The sequence below is a fragment of the Sturnira hondurensis genome, unplaced genomic scaffold (genome assembly GCF_014824575.4).
Source record: "Sturnira hondurensis isolate 20B ecotype Veracruz unplaced genomic scaffold, ASM1482457v3 Scaffold0008948, whole genome shotgun sequence".
In the NCBI taxonomy this organism is placed as follows: Eukaryota; Metazoa; Chordata; class Mammalia; order Chiroptera; family Phyllostomidae; genus Sturnira; species Sturnira hondurensis.
The window spans coordinates 4,199,373-4,220,863 of record NW_028081579.1 but is presented as its reverse complement, the minus strand read 5'-3'; the positions used below and the strand labels follow the sequence as shown (position 1 = coordinate 4,220,863).

The following is a 21,491-nucleotide window of genomic DNA, read 5'->3' as shown; positions in this document are numbered from 1 at the left end:
CACACTGGGCCCAGTGCCTAGAACATGGAAGGCACTTACTAAATGTTTGCTAATAAATGTATACATACCCCAAACCCTTATTTTCAAGTTCCTCCAGGTAGAATCATATTCCTAATGTGTGTTTTTGTTACCATAGATAGTATATATAAGAAAGTTATGCTTTTCATTATTTTTAGCTGTTGAATAAAGAACAGTTACACATTAGACTGCACATTAAAGATTTTATTATAGAAGTAAAAACTAAAATATTCATTACATATTTAATGAATCAATATTTATCATTAATATTTATTTAATCTTACCAATAGCAACATATTATTAACAACAAAATTTATAACCCAATATTTATCATATAAATTAATATTTTAAATAAATTGATGTTGGTTATTAAGAAATTAATTTATTAATGTTAAATGTTTTATTAAAAATAAAACTAGGAGGCTAATAATATTTTCTTTTTACATAGAAATGATGTAATAATAATATTTATCACGTGCCTTAAATTTTGTACTCTACTTGTAAGTAACATGAAATAATAACATATATACTTAACCATTTGAATTAAAAACAATAATTTAATCTTTGTCCTTCACCGATGCCAATAAGCAAGTCACTGTGGATATGAGATCAAGGGCCATGCAGACTGCCTGTTTCTTATCCCCAAGGAGCAGGGAGTCCTGACCTTCTGGGTAGTAACCTGGCCAATGTATCAGATCCTTCCCCACCCAGGATCTCAACTTTGACTTCAAAGATAAGTACAAGCAGATCTTCCTGGGTCGTGTGGACAAAGGAACCCAGTTTTGCTGCCACTGTGCTGGGAATCTGGCATTAGGTGGTACTGCTGGGGCCTCCCCATGGTGTTCTGTGTATCCTCTTGAGTTTGCTTGTACCAGTCTAGTAGCTGATGTAGGCAAAGCTGGAGCTGAAAGGGAATTCAAAGCCCCCCATGACTGCCTGGTTATAATCTACAAATCTGATGGGGACAAGGGCCTGCGCCAAGGCTTTCATGTGTCTCTGGAGGGTTTCATCGTGTGACTACTTTGGTATCTATGACACTGCACAGAGAATGCTTCCAGATCCCAAGAATGTGCCCATCTTCATCAGCTGGATGATTGCACAGTCAGTCAAGGTGGTGGCTGGGTTGACTTCCTATCCATTTGACATTATTCACTGTGGCATGGTGATGCAGTCAGGGTGCAAAGGAACGGATATCATGTCACAGGCCTGCTTGACAGCTGGAGGAAGATTGCTCATGATGCGGGAAGCAACGCTTTTTACGAGGGTGCATGGGCCAGTGTTCTCAGAGGTACAGGCAGTGCTTTTGTTCTTGTCTCGTACGATGAAGTTCATACAGGATTTGGAAGATGGCGATGGAGTAGGAGGGAACAGATTCTACTTCCCCCTACACACGGGAGAAAAACCTGGCTGATCTATGGAGGAACAGAGCAAACAGCCAACAGTACCCCAGAATATATGAAAATAAGAGACCAAAAATTGTAGCAGACACTGAAAAACCAAAAGGTAAGGAGATGGCTGCAGGACAATAAGGTCCCAGGGACCAGTGCGGGGACCTGGGCAGCTGTAGCCCCAGGCTTGGTGCCTGGCACCCGACGCTGGTGCTGGGTCTACCACAGATTTTTTGGAAGCGGTGGGCCTGCCACAGAGTCCTTGGGAGAGAGCTGGGTCAACTGCTCCCTCCCTCCCTGGCCAAGCAGGGTTTGAGCAGCACCAGGAGAGACCTAGTTGCTAGAAGTTGCAGAGAGAGGAATAAGGACAAAGAGGCAAACACACAGATGCCATGATCACCTGTGGAGTATGTGGTCACCAGCTTGGGAAACAGTTGACATACTCTCAAACCGGCCATCCTATGATTTGCAGGCTGGTACTCAACCACTGAGCCATGCCAACCAGGGCCGATCAGTTTTCTCTTAAAGCAATTTCTATTATGATGATGGGACTCAATTATATTTTTATTTTAGTCACTCCCGATAAACAGTGAATTTGAAGAAATTAAAAATATCTGAAATATTAAAAAATCATAGGTACAACAGGTGATTTTGTATTTATTTACATGTATAATGGCATTTTTTAAAAAGATTTTATTTATTTATTTATTTTTTAGAGGGGAAGGAGAGAGGGAAACATCAATGCAATGTATGGTTGCCTTTTGTGCATCCCCTGCTGGTAGTTAGCCTGCAAGGAACTGGTCTGCAACCCAGGCATGTGCCCTGACTGGGAATCGAACCGCGATCGTCTGGTTCGCAGGCCCGCGCTCAATCCACTGAGCTACGCCAGCCAGGGCTATTTACATGTATAATGGCATTTGATCATAATGCCACTGTCACTGATATTCTCTGATGCCATAAAGGTCAGTACCAAATGTTTAAAAATCTGTTATGAAGTAATGATTAGTAATTGTATATGTACCACTTATTGCACTCATGCAAATAACAAAATAATAACTTAAGCAATTTCTTCTTGAGAAAAACTGTAACACAAAAGTCATAATAGATGGTGAAATAAAGTATTTTAATTCCTTGTGAAAGTTAAACAGATGAAAACATGGCACAACCATTTAAGGGTACTTTTAACTTTTAAAATATTTTACAAGAAAAAAATGAGTTCTAAATACTTATTCACCACAATTTACATTTCTCTCCCCACTCCCTTTCTCTCTCTCTTTTCTTTTGATTTTGTCTTTATTGTATTTTTTCCATTACCATTTAGTCCCCTTATACCCCCTCCCTCCAGCAATCACCACCCTGTTGTCCATACCCATGGGTCCTTTTTCTTTTTGTTCAGTCCCTCCTCCCCTAACCTGCCCCTGCCTCACTAGCTGTCATCGAAGAGTCCGCCCCCATTTCCCTTGTTAGTTCAGTTTATACCTGAGGTGTTGTGCTGCACAAGAAGAGCAATTTAGAAAAAAAAAACTTCTTGAACAAAACATGCCATGTTTCAACTTTCTAATTCATAACAACGTGTGCATTTTCAGAAGTATAAATTGTCAGTCATGACAAAAACCACTAAATTCTAATATGGGAAAAAGGTCAACATCATTGCCATGACAATCCCTCGGAAGTCAGACAGACTTTCTCTTCTTCCTGGTGTCTCCTCCTTGCTGTGTGGAACAAGCGAGTATCTCAGTGCCTCTGTCTCAGGGTTAGCATCTAACCCTGTAAATGGTGGTAGTAGCATCTATTTCCCGAGGTTTCTGCGAGGGTTAGATAAGCCCTTGTAGAACATACTGCCTTGTACAGGGTTATCACTTAGTACCTATTACTATCGTTACTGCAAGTGCAGCACTTTGCACTTTGCACTTTACAAAGCACTTTTTTTACCTCCAGTCTCTCATTTGAGATAATTAGCTCCTGGATAACAAACAGTACAATTTTTATCACAGAACCACATGCAAGTATTTAATAAGCACAATTGCTACTTGATTTGTTCAGATTAAAAAGCTGCAGATTACATTCCCTTTGCTTTGATGTAAGATCATAGTGTATTAAAGGTACTAGTACTATTATTATTATTATTATTGCTTTAATTTTACATGGCTTCAAACTATTTAAAGACAATTTTGTTTATTCATGTTTGTCAGGCTTTCTCCCACAAAGCTAATTGTGATCCTCACTTTATAAATGGCAAAGAAAAATGTGAAATAACGTCCCTAAGGCAGGAAGGTAATCAGCTCTATAACCAAGCCTAGCTTGATGAGGAAATGCTTGGAAGGAGTTATCTTCTGCTCCTGCCCTTGATGAATCTTGAAAATTTTGAATTTTGTTTGTAAGCATTTGAATGCACAGAAATGAAAAGCAAGTATTGGAATGATACCGGTGTGAAACCTTTGATAGTGGCCCTGATATCCTGTCTTGGTCATTTATGCCTTTAATTTTCTTAGTGATTAGCAAGTGTTAAATCCATTTTTATTTTTTCCTTTTTTCTTTTAATATATTTTATTGATTATGCCATTACAGTTGTCCCATTCCCTCCCTTATTCCCCTTCTTTCTGCACACCCCCTCCCACCCACATGCCTCCCCTTTAGTTCATGTACATGGGTCATACATATAAGTTCATTGGCTTTTCCATTTCCTATACTATTCTGAACCACCCCGCCCCATCTATTTTCTACCTACTGTCTATGCTATTTATTCTCTGCACCTTATCCCCCTCTGTCTTCCTCCCACTCCCTGAATGATAACTCTCCGTGTGATCTCCATTTCAGTGATGCTGTTCCTGTTCTAGATGTTTGCTTAGTTTGTTTTTGTTTTTGTTTTAGGGTTAGGGGTTTTTTTGTTGCTGTTGTTTTTGGTTAGGGTTTGTTTTATCTTCTTTTTTTTAGATAAGTCCCTGTAACATTTCATATAATAAGGGCTTGGTGATAATGAATGTCTTTAACTTGACCTTATCTGGGGAGCACTTTATCTGCCCTTCCATCCTAAATGAAAGCTTTGCTGAATAGAGTCATCTTGTATGTAGGTCCTTGCCTTTCATGACTTGGAATACTTCTTTCCAGCCCCTTCTTGCCTGCAAGATTTCTTTTGAGAAATCAGCTGATAGTCTGATGGGAACTCCTCTGTAGGTAACTGTGTCCCTTTCTCTCGCTTCTTTCAAGATTATCTTTAATCTTGGGTAATGTAATTATGAAGTTCCTTGGTGTGTTTCTCCTTGGGTCCAACTTCCTTGAGACTCTCTGAGCTTCCTGGACTTCCTGGAAGTCTATTTCCTTCACCAGATTGGGGAAGTTCTCCTCCATTACTTGTTCAAATAAGTTTTCAGTTTCTTGCTCCTCCTGTTCTCCTTCTGGCACCCCTATGATTTGGATGTTAAAGTGTTTAAAGATGTCCTGGAGGTTTCTAAGCCTCTCCTCATTTTTTTGAATTCTTGTTTCTTCATTCTTTTCTGATTGGATGTTTCTTTCTTCCTTCTGGTCCACACAATTGATTTGAGTCCCAGTTTCCTTCCCATCACTATTAGTTCCCTGTGCATTTTCCTTTATTTCACTTAGCATAGCCTTCATTTTTTCATCTAATTTGCAAGCATACTCAACCAATTCAGTGAGAATCCTGATTACAGTGTTTTGAACTCTGCTTCTGAGAGGTTGGCTATCTCTTCGTTGCTTAGTTGTATTTCTTCTGTAGCTTTGATCTGTTCTTTCATTCGGGACATTTTTTGGTCTTGGCACACGTGTTGTGTAGTAAGGGGCGGAGCCTTATGTGTTTACCAGGGCGAGGCAACCCATGTTACTGTGTTGTGATGCTGTCTGTAGGGGAGGGGTCTGAGAGGGAACAATGCCACTTACTCTGCTCTATGCCGAATTTCAGTTACTTCCCCTGCTACCCACAAGCAAATTGGGCCCTCTGGTGCTGATTCCCAGGTGGGTGGTTTTGTGTACATTCCAGGACTTTGTGGGTCTCTCTAATGAGCTCTCCTGTGAGGCTGGGAGTTTCTCCTGCTGCTGCCACAACCCCCACTGGTGTTTTCAATCAGAGGTTTGAGGCTTTATTTACCTGTACTGAAACTCTGTGTGGTCTGACTCGCTCCCCAGTTGTTCCTTCTGGTTTATCTGCATGTGGATGTGGGACTGCCCAGTCTACAATCCTCTGCCTCACTGGGTCCGCTAGCCGCAGCCTTGCTGCGAGTCCTCTCTGCCCTGCTGCTCGTCTCCCCTGCTCCTCCTGGTCTGGATGAATATTTCTCTTTAACTCCTTGGTTGTCAGACTTCCATACAGTTCAATTTTCTATCGGTTCTGTTTTTTTTTTAATTTGTTGTTGTCCTTCTTTTGGTTGTGTGAGGAGGCACAGTGTGTCTACCTATCCTTTCATCTTGGCTGGAAGCCTCTGTTAAATCCATTTTTAAAAGTACCTTGTAACCTCCAACCATAAGATGAAAAATCATTTTCGGAGCAGTTAGAAACCCCCTTATGTACTGAGTGCTTTTTAAAAAAATGATTTGATTTATTTATCACCCGAGAGAGGGGAAAGAGAGGAGAGACACATCAGTGTGTGAGAGATACATCAATTGGTTGCTTCTCATATGCCCCCAACTGAGGACCTGGTTTGCAATCCAGGCACGTGGCCTGAATGGGAATCAAACCAGCGACCTTTCAGCTCACACGCTGACACTCAATCCACTGAGCCACACCAACCAGGGAAACTTTTTAAAAATGAGATTTCCTGAAAGCACTCAGATTTTATGCAAAGGTTAAGAATCTTTTCTCTTTTGAACTGGATAAAGTTAGGTTCTTGTGTGAAGGAACCAGAGTAACATTGGTAATAGCCTCAGAATGATCTAGGAGAACACTCTGTTTTAGGGGGTATTTCTAGAGGAAGACAGCAATTGCTACCATTCTTTCACACTGAAATATGCTGGCAGTAGTGGTGGCCAATTCGCATATTCAGCAATGATTTCTGCTTTGCAGTTGAGTCACTTGACAAATTTCGGGTTTTTCCTGGGGGTAAAAAAATGTTCCAAGAGACTCGTGGGAAAGGGGGACATATATGGAGCCCCGACTATTCCATTCTGATTTATGTGCATAGCTATATATGAATGGCTTCTTTTTCATTAGGTGTTTAATTTAAAACAGAACTTATGACTATAATAACCCCCAAAGCACAAACCTGAAACATTAATTGTTTAGGGGGATTCAAAAAGTCTTTCAAACACAAGGCTACAACTAATCAATTGTATAGCACCTGAAATAATTCATTATTATTTTATGAGATAATTAAGAAAACATGATGGAAAACAGCTTCTACTGCTGAATAAAATCTAATTTCTCTTTTCAGAATTATAATTTTTGTTGTAAAAATTTCTACCTCAATGAAGGTATTTCTTTTTAATTTCTGAATAAGGTAAGTTGGAAAGGGTGAGTTTGGATGTTTAACAAGGAATTTGCAAAGGGAAAAGTAAAGGTATTTTTTAAATTTCTTTTTCCTTTGGAGATAGTTTTCAGATGTGTAGCCACGACCAAAGACAAAAGTAAAGGGTAAGGAATAGTAAATGACTAATGGTCATAGGAAAGAAAGCACACTAAATGGGGTTGTCTGTAATTCCAAGACTTTTAACACCCTTGAGGAAAAGAATGCATGGTAAATAATGCTTTCAGGGTTTATTTAGTAATTTTCTCCATAAAATTAAAACAAAAGTGATGTATGCAGTCATTCAAAGATAATCTTAGAAGTATTAACAAAAAGGAACTTGTCTGTTTTATATTTCATGGGGAAAAGGTCTTTACATTTTTCAAACAGCATTCTGCGATTATTTTTAATGGGAAAATAAAATATAGGTGGCTTCACCAGGAATCAATATCTTCTTTCTCCATTCTTGGTGTTTTGCAGGCTGATTAATTTGCAGAGGTTGCTGCTGAAGTAGAAAGCATTATAGATTCTCTGTTATTCTTCAATCCACTTGGCTGATGTCTATGGTTCTATCTCTAAGTATTTATCCACCTTCCTACGTGGCACTGGGCCACTCCTAAACATATTGTGAAAATCTATTGTGCTGAACTCTCAAGTCTCTCTCTGTGAATAGGTAACTATTCTTCTTCCCGTCATCCATGCCATCACCATCAATCCCCTGGAGAGCAGTTCTGTGAGGTAAAGCTAAGTGAGCCAGACAGAAACAGGCATTTAGAAAACAGCTTTGTGTGTAGACGGATAATATATCCAGCTGTTTTGAAAGCAAAATGAAGAGGCACTGAAGGTCACAAAATTTATATAATTCATATAGTTATTAAAAAATAATGACTGAGAGTAAACTTGCTCAACATCTAATGTGCAGTATTCTTAAATGGTTGAATAAAAGAGTTCAATATTTCCAATTTTTAACATCCATGGTGTATTTCTTGGTGGTGATAGTTGGCTATCAATCAGTTAATCAACCAATCAATCCTGTATAAATATATATATGTATTTTCTTTTAGAGAATGGTTAATTAAATGAACTATATCATTATGTCCTCTAAGCCACTTTCCCCCCCAAAAGTTTGAGATAGAAATAAAGCATAATAATGTTTTCTGCCCAAACTAGCTAGAAATGCTTTTGATAGATCACTTATTTAATCAAATATTTACTCTCTATTTGAAATATTTCCACATTAAATAGTGAAGTTATTATAAATCCTTTGACTTTTAAATGCAGGTATATTTGAAGTTGCATAAATGTGTGTTTTCAAAAACCAGGTAAAGTTTGTATAGCTCTAATGGTTAAATTGGTTTACATACAAACTGGTTCAAGTATTATCACATAAAAGCTTTTTAATATATGTGGTCCATTTTTTATTCTTATGATGATCACTTGTTGTACAGTTTGCTTGAGAGATTGTCAAAACCATGTTTGAATACAAACTATTTAAAGGATGCCCTTTAGAAGGAAAACTTATTTATAACCTAAATATATATACATATTTTTTTATACAGGAAGAGATTTATGCTTTAATAATTATGGTGATCTGTAAGTAATAAAAACTTAAATGATGTAACTGGTATTTGTTGAAAATATTATTATTGAATTCATTGTATTTTCTGAAAAGTAAATATAGCATTAAATACTTGAATATCAAGTCCACAAATGAAAAATCTGAATTCTTTCCAAGAAGCAAATCCAAATCATATTGGTGAATAAACACCATTATGGCTACTGTAAACAGCTGCTTAAGAAATCTGCTCCCAATTAACCTTAAAGACAAATGAAAAACCATCTTCTAAAAATGGACACATTTATTTCTGTAAATATGTAAATTCCTCAGCATTTCCACAATGTTGAAATAAACTGTTTTCAATCTATATTTATAGATCAGAGCTGGGAGCAATTTCTCCGTCCTTTATGAACAGCCTTGACTGTGTACTCTGAGTTCAAAACTGCCTTGGATTGTGTCATTTTTTTTTGTATACAAAAGGCATTCTAAAATTGTATTATGCATTTATTGTGCTGAAAGAATGACCCTTGCTATGCTTTGTTTACTGAATGTCAAATTTTCATTTGTATTACAGCTGTGTACCATAGTAGTTTCGGTTTTGTATGAAGGGCAAATAATGCACAAAACAGTCAAACCACAGAGCAGTAATTAGTCTGGAAAAGATCAAAGTGTGCTCTTCTAAATCCAGCCAATTTGCTCGGGGTGTGCAAAACCAATAGTCTTTCTTTTACTAAGGTCTCTTATTAATTTTTGCTTTCGTTTGTTGCAGTGCAGCTGCTATACTGTCAATCCAACATCCTGCTTTAAAAAAATCCATTTTGATGCCACAAAATGCAATTTCAATGGGTTTAGAAATAATAACCAGCTTTTTTTTTCGCCCCACTTCTAGGAGATAGAAACTTGAAATGAAAGTTTTCAGCATCTGTAAAGTGAAAGAAAGCAACAGAAGGCATAGCACTGTTTGGATTTGCTGCTCTAGAAAAAGCTGAAGAAGAATAAATTGTAAATATTTCTGCTTTTAATACTTTTAACCAGCACTGCCCTTATCACTATATGTCTATTGCTCTCTTCCTTTTTAAATGTCCATTCTTCTCTTTTTTATTGTATTTTTCCCATCGCCATTTAGTCCCCTTATACCCGCCTCCACCCAGCAATCACCACGCTGTTGTCCATGTCCATGAGTCCTTTTCCCTTTTTGCTCAACCCTTCCATCCTCTAATCTCCTGTCTTCCCCTTAGCTGTCATCCTGCTCTCTAACTAGGAGTCTGTCTCTGTTTTGCTTATTAGTCCAGTTTGTTCATTAGATTCCACATATGAGTGAAATCATATGGTATTTGTCTTTCTCTGACTGGCTTATTTCACTTAGCCCTTCCAGGTCCCTCCATACTTTTTTTTGCAAAGGGTAAAACTTCTATTTTATGGTCAAATACTATTCTGTGGTATAAATGTCCCATAGCTTTTTTTTCTCTACTCACCTATTGGTGCACACTGCATACAGGCTGCTTCTGTATCTTGGTGATTGTAAATAACGTTGCAATGAAAATAGGGGTGCTCATGTTCTTTTGAACTAGTGATTTGGGTTCTTTCAGATACATTCCCACTTCTGGGAATATATCCCAGAAGTGGGAATATATCTGAAAGGCAGATCACTGGGTCAAAAGGCAGATCCATTTTTAATTTTTTGAGGTATCTCCATATTGCTTTCCACAGTGGCTGGCACCAACGTGCATTCCTACCAACAGTGAACTGAGGTTCCCCTTTCTCTACCCCATTGTCACCAACCCCTGTTGATTTATTGATGACGGCCATTCTGACAGGTGTGAGATGATATCTCATTGTGGTTTTAATTTGCATTTCTCTGATGATTAGTGATGTTGAACATCTTTTCACGTACCTTTTGTCCATCTGTATGTCGCCTTTGGAGAAGTGTCTGTTCAGATCCTTTGCCCATTTTCATTAATTAAATCTCATCCAGAGAAAAATAACTTAAACTGACTAATAGTTTATACCTCTCAGGATGAAAACAGTAAATGACAGTATCAATTGCTATGTTCTTGATGTAATTATTATTATTTTTGAGAGAGTATGAAAGTGGCAGTTGAGGACATTAAGTGAATAACACTTGGGAAGGAGAAGAGAATAAAATATGATAAGTTGAAATAACAAAGTGTGATCTTAAGGAATACATGTTAAATGTCGTGAATGATTTGTCTCTCCCCTTTTCCATTTTTTTGTCACTTTTCCTCTCAATCTTCTCTTTGGTAAAAAATAGAGAGAGAAATAAACTTGCTAGTTCACTGATCCCTATTAATTTGGCAGCTTTTCTGTAATTGTTACCTTGAACTCTGTTCAAGTGTATAGAGATATAAAATATATATTTATAAATGTACATTTTATATATACAGATAAGTGTACACACATCTATATTTATATAAATGTGCATTTTTAGAAATATAGATAATTGTAAAATATGTAAGTATTAAATTGATATAAGTACATATTTTAGTAACTTTTTATCCAAAAAATAAATATTAACATGTAATTAGCTGAGTAAATATATATATATATTTTTTTTTTAGATTTTTTATTTATTCATTTATCTTTAGAGGGGAAGGAGAGAGGGAAAGAAACATCAATGTATGGTTGCCTTTCGTGCGTCCCCTGCTGGGAGTTGGCTTGCAGGGAACCGGCCTGCAACCCAGGCATGTGCCCTGACTGGGAATCGAACCGCGATCCTCTGGTTCGCAAGCCCACGCTCAATCCACTGAGCTACGCCAGCCAGGGCCTGAGTAAATATATTTTTACGTGGCTAGTGTTGCAAGAATTTTCCTAGCTTTGCAAGGAGTCACTTAAATTTGATTCTCAGTTATAGTCCACTCCAAACATGTGCCAAATAATTTTTTAGTGTCAATATAACTATCTAACTAGACTCTAAACTACAGTCAAGCAAAACAAAGAGTGTAATGATACACAGAATTAGCATAATGAAAAGATGCACATAGAAATAATTAACATGGGGAACTCTTGGGAGGAGCTGGGTTGGGAGTATAAGACAGAAAACTGTACTTGAACAATAATGAAATAAATTAAAAAAAAGAAACCACTAAAAAAAGAAGTAATTAACAATAATTGATTCATAAATAAGTGTGTAAATGTCCATGAAATGACTGATTGGTTTGTTCTGAAAATGTTTTCAATTGAATAAGAATTTAGTGCTTCTGACAAGTAACAAAATGATTATGCATTAATGTCAAGTTATCTCTTCCTTAAACAGCAGGTACAAGTCAGGCACCAAGTCCTGATTTTATTCCTAAGTAATCATACATACTAAATAAACTTGAATTTCAGAGTTCTTTATTTTTTATATTATTTGGGGTCTCATTAACACCCGCTATTACCTCCGTAGCCTTTGTGACACACTCCATTCTTTCCCACTCTTCATTATTTGAGGGGCCAACTCTGAAGATGATAGTGTGATAGAAATACATCTGTACTAGAAACTAAATAAATATAGTTCACCTACATTTAAAACTGGTATTAGCTAAAATCTTGAGTTTCACATAAAATTTCATTGATCACTGTTGCTCAATATCATGAAGGACTTAACCTGAATCTCTCTATAAGACAACTTGAAACATGACATTTAGCAAAGGGAATGGCCACGAGAAATGTGCTCACAGTCTAATTGAGAAAATCCTGATGGTGTTTTGACTGAGAATTTAAAAGATGATATTGGGAAGAATGGGAGATTCTGGAAGACAAAATAGACCTTATTTTCTCCAAAGAAGAAGAAGAAAAAGAAGGAAGAGGAACAGAAAGAGAAGAAGAAGAAAAGCTAGTTTGAAAACTGTAGATTGGTAGTCATTATCATTGTAGAGTAAATTATTGAGGGGGTAGTTCAGAAATTCTTGCAGAAGTAATTGTCTCGGGCCAATGCAGTAAGGCAAGAAAGACATACAAAAAATGTAAGGACTGGAAGAGAAGAGACAGAATACTTAAAACAAGCAACAGATTATTACAACAAATGAAAGAATACAGGTTACAATGGCAAACAAATGAACAAATAAAACAACAGAATTCTTCTATATTTGCATTAACCAAGTGAAAATATAATGGAAAATATTATACCTTTTATCATAGCAACAAAACTTGAAGTATATAGAAAGCCACCAAACAAAAATAGAAGATACTTATAGAAAAATATTAAAATTCTTTTAAAAGACCTAAAGAAACTTGTCTAATACTGTCAAAGCTTTTAGAGCTTGAAACATTGTAAACAAGGAAGAAATATTCATTAAGTAAATGAATGAGTCTGAATAAATGGAGAGGTAAGCTATTTACATAGGCGAGAAAGTTAACATTGTAAAACTCTCAATTCTGTTTTAAAGAATTTTCAGTGCAGTTCCAATATGGTGGGGGAAACCACAAGAAGAAAAGAAGTTGGAAATGTAGTCTAAGGGAGAACTACAATTACAAAAGTAAAAATAAAATAACATAGTGGCCATGCAGATACTGATGATAATAGGATGCCATGAACCCTGTTATCAATTCAGTAATGGGTATCTGAGAGTCAGGAGGGACAAAAAGAAATAGCACAAAATTTTTAATTAACTGAAGCTAGGAAATGATGAGATCAAGGTGGGAGATAGGACCGATGTATTTGAGAGTGATGACCACCCAAGGAGAGCTGGATAAACTGGTTGATGGGCTGACTTGAGCAAGATAAAGTGGGATAAACAAAAGGGAAAAGTCGTTCCTAGGTCTAAAAACCAAATGGCAAACACACAGTATAAAGAGAAATGCCTTAGCAATATCACATGTGAACAAGATTTAAGAGTTTAGTTCATTTTAAATTCAGTATAAATTAAAAAGATGATGTAACTAACCCCCTTCCTGCAAAATAAAGAAAAGTATTTTTAGGCTGCATTAATAAACTATAATTATATTAAATGACCCTTCTCAAGTCTGTATTTGTAAGCCCAGCATTCCAACATCAATACTTATCTCTCACAAACATCTCAGATTCAGCAAGTGTATTAGTTTATTTTCTCCTAAATCTGCTGGCCTCCTGGTATTTACCATCTGGAAGGGCCTGACTTGGTGAGGACACCATTAGCGATGAAGTTCTGCTCCAGGCTAGAGAGCCAAGTCATTTTTATTTTGGGTCTTTCTCTGACCCTCATACAACATTGTTTTTCTGAGTTCCAATCATGTTTGTCACTTCTCATCTCTCTATCCATTGCTATTGTGTTGATTTAGGACTAAATATCACTACTTCACTGTTAAATAGTTAGTTTCCTAACTTGTCTTTCTTCAACCTTGAGTGGCATCTACGTTATTTCTAGAGCATGCATTTGAAAACACAAATCCGATTATGTTATTTCCTGGCTCTAAACACTTCAATAGGTTTTCTTTCAGTCTTCCCACTGTGTGCCCTATCCATAGGAATATTTGGGGCATGCCTATCTCTATAAGTATATAAAAATATATCTACAAATAAATATTTATTTTGTACGTGATGAAACATACACAAAACAAATTTCAAAAGGATGAACTATAATAAAAATTCATTCAAAGTATTATTCATTCAGAGAATACGAATAACAAACCTATTTTTGCAATTGTTTAAATATGCTTTATTATTTTTAAAATATTGACTTAACATTTTTTTAATATGTGATTCAAAGTTCAGTTTACTTTGATTCTTGGTTTTGAGTGCTACAGTGTCTAAAAATAGGATCCTCATAAGCAAATAGAAGAAGTTCATCATTGTCTATAACTAGAACAATTTTTATTTTTCAGTCTCATGTATTAGTTATTCAATTTTTTTTCTGTTTTTGTAAACTTTATTTTATTGACTATGCTATAACAGTTGTGTCTATTTTTCCCCCTTTGCCCTCCTCCACCCAGCACTTCCCACTACCTCATGCAATCCCCTGGCTACTGTTCATGTCCATGGGTCATGCATATGGTTTTTTATTACTTCATTTCCTACACTGTACTTTACATCTCCATGTTTATTCTGTGACTACCCCTTCACCCCTTCACCCATTCTTCCCCATCCCCCTCCCATCTGGCAACCATCAAAACTCTCTCTGTATCTATGATTCTGTCTCTGTTCTTATTTGCTTAGTTCATTTTTAAATACTATTGCTGATAAATATGTATTTTTGCCATATTATTGTTCGTAGTTTTGATCTTCTCTTTTTCTTAAAAAAGTCCCTTTAATATTTCATGTAATGACAGTTCAGTGATGATGAATTCCTTTAGCTTTTTCTTGTCTGGGAAGCTCTTTATCTGCCCTTTGATTCTAAATGATAGCTTTGCTGGATAGAGTAATCTTGGATGTAGGTCCTTGCTTCCCATGGCTCTGAATATTTCTTACTATTCCCTTCTAGCCTGCAAAGTTTCTTTTGAGAAATCAGCTGACAGTCTTATGGGAACTCCATGTAGTTAACTATCTGCTTTTCTCTTGCTGCTTTTAAGATTGTCTCTTTATCTTGACCTTTGGCATTTTAATTATGATATGTTTTGGGGTGGAACTCATTGCATCTATCTTGTTTGGAACTCTGTGCTTCCTGAACTTGCATGTCTATTTCCTTCACCAAATCAGGGAAGTTTACTTTCATTATTTTTTCAAACAGATTTCCGATTTCTCGCTCTTTCTCTTCTCTTATTGGCACCCTATGATGCAAATGTTCTGGACCTTTTGAAGTTGTCCCAGAGGCTGCTTACACTATCCTCATTTTTTTCTTCTTGTTGTTCTGATTGGTTGTTTTTTGCTTCCTTAGGCTCCAAGTCATTTATTAGATTCTTGTCTTTATCCACTCTACTGTTATTTCCCTGCAATTGTACTTTATTTCTATTAGTGTATCCTTCATTTCTGTCTGGATCTTTTTTATGCTGCTAAGGTCCTCACTAAATTCCTTGAGCTTTCTTATAACCAGTGTTTGAATTCTGCCTGTGTAGAATCTCCCTGCATTGCTTATCTCCCTTTTGTTTAGGTCTTTTTCTGAAGTTTTGATCTGTTCCTTCATTTGGGCCATGGTTTTTTGGGGTTTTTTTGGTCCCCTTGTTTTAGCAGTCTCTCTATGTTTGTCTCTATGTATTAGGTAAGGCTGCTTTGACTCCATCTTGGTATGTGGCCTAATGTAGTAGGTGTCCTGTAGGGTCCACTGGCATGGCCTCCCTTATCACACAACCTGGGTACTTGAGGTGTGCCCTTCATTGGGCTGAGTACACCTTCCTTTTATAGTTGAAGCTTGGTTGCTGTTGGCAGGATTTACCTGGGCCAGTCAACTGCAAGGATTCACTGTGGCCACTGACTACCCACTTTCTCCCTCCAGGAAGGGTCAGCTGTGCAGGGGCAGGGACTGGTGGTGCTCTGATGTGGTCTGTAGTTGTCCACCAGGTGCTGGATCTGGGGTTTCCTGGGTGTTGCAGGCTAACATCAGCCCTCACCTGTGTTTTGTCTGTGGTATCCCATTTGGGCTATAAAGCAATCTGAGATGACTGCTACTTGTGCTGGGCTGGAGATTCCCAGGCAAAGCCAAGCTGTGAATCTAAGCTGGCTATTGCTAGTGCTGGGCCTGGAGCTTAGCTGTTGCTTGTTTGATAGGATTTAGGAAGTTGTGAAGCATGAGCCAAGACCAGTCATTCATATGGAAAAGCAGCTTGGGTGGGTCTGTAAGTTGGGTGAGTCGGAGTGTCTGGAGATCTCCAAGATGGGTCAAACAGTGTTAGCCAGGTTGACGGAGTCCCAGATATGACACCAGCTTAGTGGCTCTTTGTTGGGAGGGTTTATAAAAGGGACAATGGCCTCTGCTCACCTTGATGCCAGACACTTCAGTTCCTCCCTGTATGCCACTGGTGCTTTTCAAGCTGCTACCCCACTGCTGGAGCTCAGAGGGAATGAGTCTGAGTAGGTAAGTCTGTGTGTGTGTTCTTTAAGAGAAACTGCTTGGGGCTCCAGGCATTTCTTCCATCTACTCAATCCCCTCTGGTTTTTGGAGCCAGAAGATATGGGGACTTATCTTCCTAGCACTGGAACCCTGAGCTAGGGGTCTAGTGTGGGGCTGGAACTTCTCACTCCTGAGATATCCCTCCCCAATTTTTATCCACCAGATGTGGTTGTAGGACCCTCCCTTTTCACGTCTGCACCCCTCCTACTAGTCTGGATAGATGTAGTTTCTTTAATTCCATAGTTGTCAGACTTTCATTCAACTCAATTTCTGATGGTTCTGAGTTATGGTTGTTCTATATTTTAGTTGTATTTTTGATGTGGTTGTGTGAAGAGGTGAGCCATGTCTGCCTATATCAACCTCTTGACTGGAAAGCCTCAAATCTTTTTTTTTCTGAAATTTGGAAAAGAATTTCCATCTTCTATAATTCAATTAATTGTTCTTGTGAACTGATTCAAAAGTGTTACATTTCAACATTTTTTAACAAAAAACACTCCTCTGAAACTTTATATACAAAATCTTAGAACAAGTTAGAAAATTTCATATTTCTGTTTTTAAGGGTGTAGATGTGAGGACTACCCTTTCACACATGCTCTGTCCATACATGCTTCTTTTGAAAAGCAGTTGCTTTCTCACTCGTTGTTAAGCTTTCACCTTTATTCTGAACAGAGAGATTAAGTTTCTTGTTTATTAAACACAATTTTAAGAGAAGTTTTAGGTTTACAACAAAACTGAGGGGAAGCTATAAAGATTTCCCATGACTCCATCCTGTCTTTTATTTAATCTACTGTTGATTCCTTCTAGTGTATTTTTCATTTTAAAAAATTATATTTATTTATTTTTAGAGAGAGGGGAAGGGAGAGATGGAGAGAGGGTGAGAAGCATCACACAGTGTGTGAGAGAAATATCGATTGGTTGCCTCTTGCACACACCCAACTGGGGACTTGGCCCACAACCCAGGCATGTGCCTTGTCTGGGAATTGAACTGATGACCTTTCAGTTTGCAGGATGATGCCCAACCCACTGAGCCATAGCAGTCAGGGCTGTATTCTTCATTTCTGACTCATCTGTTTTTATGGTTATCTTCATTTTTTTGTTTTTTATCTTTTCAATGAAGTTCTCCCTGAAGTGATCTATTCTTCTCCTAAGTTTATTGAGTATCTTTATAGATGTTTTGAACTTTGTACCTCGTAGATTGTATCCATTTTGTTCAGTTTATCTTTTTCTGGACTTCTGTTTTTCTTTTTTCCTGTCCATTTTGTTCTTTTTTTGGTGGGGGTTGGGGGGCATATTTCTTTGTCTTGTCATTTTGGATACTTCCCTGTGTTTGTTTCTATATATTAAGTCCTGCTTCTACATCTCTTAATCTTGGTAGATAGTCTTATGTAGTAGGCGTCTTGTGAGGCAGAGTGGTACAGCCTTCTGAGTCACCCAAGTGCGGCTCTTCAGGTACATCGCATGGAGCACCTTTTCGAATGCTTATTTGCCGTGTACCTGTCTTCTCTGGTGAGGTGTGTATTCAGATCTTTTGCCTGTTTTTAAATCAAGTTGTTTTCTTGTTGTTAAGTCTTTAAAATTCTTTGTATATTTTGGACTGGCCAAGATGGAGGTGTAGGTAGATATACACTTTGCCTCCTCATACAACCAGAAGAAGTACAATGACAAATTTAAAAACAAAAAAAAAATAACCTAAACTAATAAGCCAGAAAATTGAACTATATGAAAGTTCAATAACCAAAGCGTTAAAGAAGAAACATTCACCCAGACTGGTAGGAGAGGTGGAGACAGACAGCTTGGGCAGAGAGAATTTATGGCAAGGTGGACTGGAGGACTGGGGTGGGCAAAGCAGGTGGTCCCACGTTTGTGTGTGGTTAACTGGGAAGAACACCTGGGGAGCGACGCAGACTGCGCAACCCAGGGTTCCAACCCAGGGAAATAAGGCCTCAAAACCTCTGGTGGTAAAAGCCTGTGGGGATTGTGGCAGTGAAAGAAACCCCCGGCCTCACAGGAGAGTTCACTGGAGAGACCCACAGTGTCCTAGAACATGCACAAACACACCCAACTTGGAATCAGCAAAGGAAGGACCCAATTTGCTTGTGGGTAGCAGGGAAGTGACTGTAAGCTGGCACAGGGTTGAGCAACTAACATTGTTTGCTCTTGGACCCCTCCTTAGCATACAGTGCCACAGTGCAGCAAAGAGGGTTGCCCCACCCTGGTGAGTACCTAAGTCTCCACCTCTTACAACATAACAGGTTTGTGAAGACAAAGAAATATGGCCCTAAGGAAAGAAAAGATCAAAGCTCAAAAAATAGCACTAAGCAAGGAAGAGATAGCCAACCTATCAGATGCATAGTTCAAAACACTGGTAATCAGGGTGCTTGCAGAAATGGTTGAGTATGGTCACAAAATAGAAGAAAAAGTGAAGGTTATGAAGAGTGAAATGAAGAGAAATATACAGGGAACCAACAGTGAAGGGAAAGAAACCAGGACACAAATCAATGATTTGGAGCAGAAGGAAGAAACAAACATTCAACCAGAACAGAATGAAGAAATAAGAATTCAAAAAAATAAGGAGAGGCTATGGAACCTCTGGGACAACTTAAAACATTCCAACATTGGAATCATAGGGGTGTCAGAAGGAGATCAGGAGGAGCAAGAAATTGAAAACTTATTGGAAAACATAATGAAGGAGAACTTCCCTAATCTGGCAAAGAAAATAGACTTTTAGGAAGTCTAGGAAGCTCAGAGAGTCCCAAAGAAGTTGGACCCAAGGGAGCACACAACAAAGCACAGCATAATTACGTTACCGAAGATTAAAGATAAGAAGAGAATCTTAAAAACAGCAAGAAAAATGGAGACAGTTACCTACAAAGGAGTTCCCATTAGGCTGTCAGCTGATTTCTCAAAAGAAACCTTGCAAGCAAGAAGGGGCTGGAAAGAAGTATTCAAAGTCATGAAAGGCAAGAATCAACATCCAAGATTACTCTATCCAGCAAAGCTATCATTTAGAATGGATAAAGTACTTCCTAGATAAGGTCAAGTTAAAGGAGTTCATTATCACCAAGCCCTTATTACATGAAATGTTAAAGGGATTACCTAAGAAAAAGAAGATGATAAAAAATACGAACAGTAAAATAACAACAAAGTGATAAATATCAACAACTGGACCTAAAAACAAAAATTTAAGAAACAAGTTGTTCAGGAACAGAATCACAGAGATGGAGATCACATGGAGTATTATCAGAGGGGAGGGGGAGGGGGGAGAGTAGGGGAAAAGGTACAGGGAATAAGGAGCATAAATGGTAGGTACAAAATAGACAAGGGGAGGTCAAGAATAGTAGGGGAAATGGAGAAGCCAAAGAACTTATATGTATGACCCATGTCCATTAACTAAGGAGGGAGGGGGTGGGGGGTTCAGAGCAGAGAGGAATAAAGCAGGGAAAAATGGGACAACTGTTACAGCATAATCAATAAAATATATTTAAAAAATAAAATTTCTTGTATATTTTGGATAACATTCCTTTAACACATGATGTCTTTTATAGTGATTTTCTCCAGTCTGTGGCTTGTCTTCTAATTCTCTTGATATTGTTTTTTGCTGAGAAGAATTTTTTCATGGAGAATGTACTTGACCTTATATGTTAAAAAATTTTATATCTTTTTACTAGGAATTTCATAGCTTTGTGTTTTACATTTAGGTCTATAATCTGTTTTGAACTAATTTTTGTGAAAGGTGTGTGACTAGGTTAATGTTTTTGCATGTAGATGTCCAGTTCTGGCCCCACTTGTTGAAAAGACTATCTTTACTTCACTGTTGCCTTTGCTCCTTTGTCAAAGGTCTGTTGACTATATTTATGGGGATCTCATTCTGGGTTCTCTATTCTGTTCATTGACCTAGTTGTGTATTCTTGCCAATACACACTGTCTTCATTACTGTAGCTTTATAGTGTGTCATAAAGTTGGGAATCATCAGTTCCCTACATTGTTCTCTCTTTCAATAATGTGTAGGCTAGTCTCTGTCTCTTTTGCCTTTCCATAAAAATTTTATATCTGTTTGTCAGTATCCATAAAAAATTTGCTGGGACTTTGGTGTTAAATCAATTTTTTTTTAATCTTCTGGGTAACAGTTGGACCCAAAGAGGTCTATATCAAGACACAACATAATTAAAATGACAAGACTTAGAGACAAGGAGAGAATCCTAAAAGTTGCAAGAGCAGGTAGTTACATATAAGGGAGGAATAATTAGACTGTCGTCTGATTTCCCAGCCAAAACATTTTGGGCCAGAAGGGAGTGGTGTGAAATATTCAAGGTGATGAAAAGCAAGGACCTACAAAATGGCTACTTCACCCAGCAAGGCTATCATTTAAAATTGAAGGAGAGAAAGGTGTTTTCCAGATAAGAAAAAGCTAAAGGAGTTTGTTACACTAAACCAGTACTTCAACAAATGTTAAAGGGCTTGCTTCAAGAAAGAGTAGAAGATATAGAGAAAAATAGGGAGAAGTGTCTAACAATAAAATGGTGCTAAATATGTATCTATCAATCATCACCTTACATGTAAATGCCTTAAATGCTCCAACTAAAAGACATAGGGTAGCTGAATGGATAAATAAACAAGACACATACATATGTTGCCTCTAAGAGATCCACCTCATATTGAAAGATACACACAAACTATAAGTAAAGGTATGGAAAAGGTGTTTCATGCAAATGGAAAGAAAAATGCTGTGGTAGCAATACTTATATCCAACAAAACAGACTTTAAAACCAAGGCTATTGTAAGAGACAAAGTAGGACACTACATAATGATAATGGAAGTAATCCAACAAGAGGATATAACCCTAGTAAACATTTATGCACCCAACATAGGAGTTCCTAAATATGTGAAGCAAATCTTGATGGACATAAAAGGAGAGATTGGCAGAGACACAATCATAGTTAGAGATTTTCACAACCTGTTGGCTTTAATGGATAGATCTTTCAGACAGAAAACTAACAAAGAGGCAACAGCCTAAAATGACACACTAGAGCAAATGGATTTAATTGATATCTTCAGAGCATCTTACCAAGAGAAGCAGAATATACATACTTTTCAAGTGCACATAGAACATTTT

At 37.6% G+C, this 21,491-nt stretch overlaps 1 pseudogene; it reads left to right on the top strand.

Annotated features, from left to right (window-relative positions):
* Positions 1-588: 588 nt before the first annotated feature.
* On the top strand, positions 589-10,162 carry LOC118993894 (ADP/ATP translocase 2-like; annotated as a pseudogene).
* Positions 10,163-21,491: the final 11,329 nt, after the last annotated feature.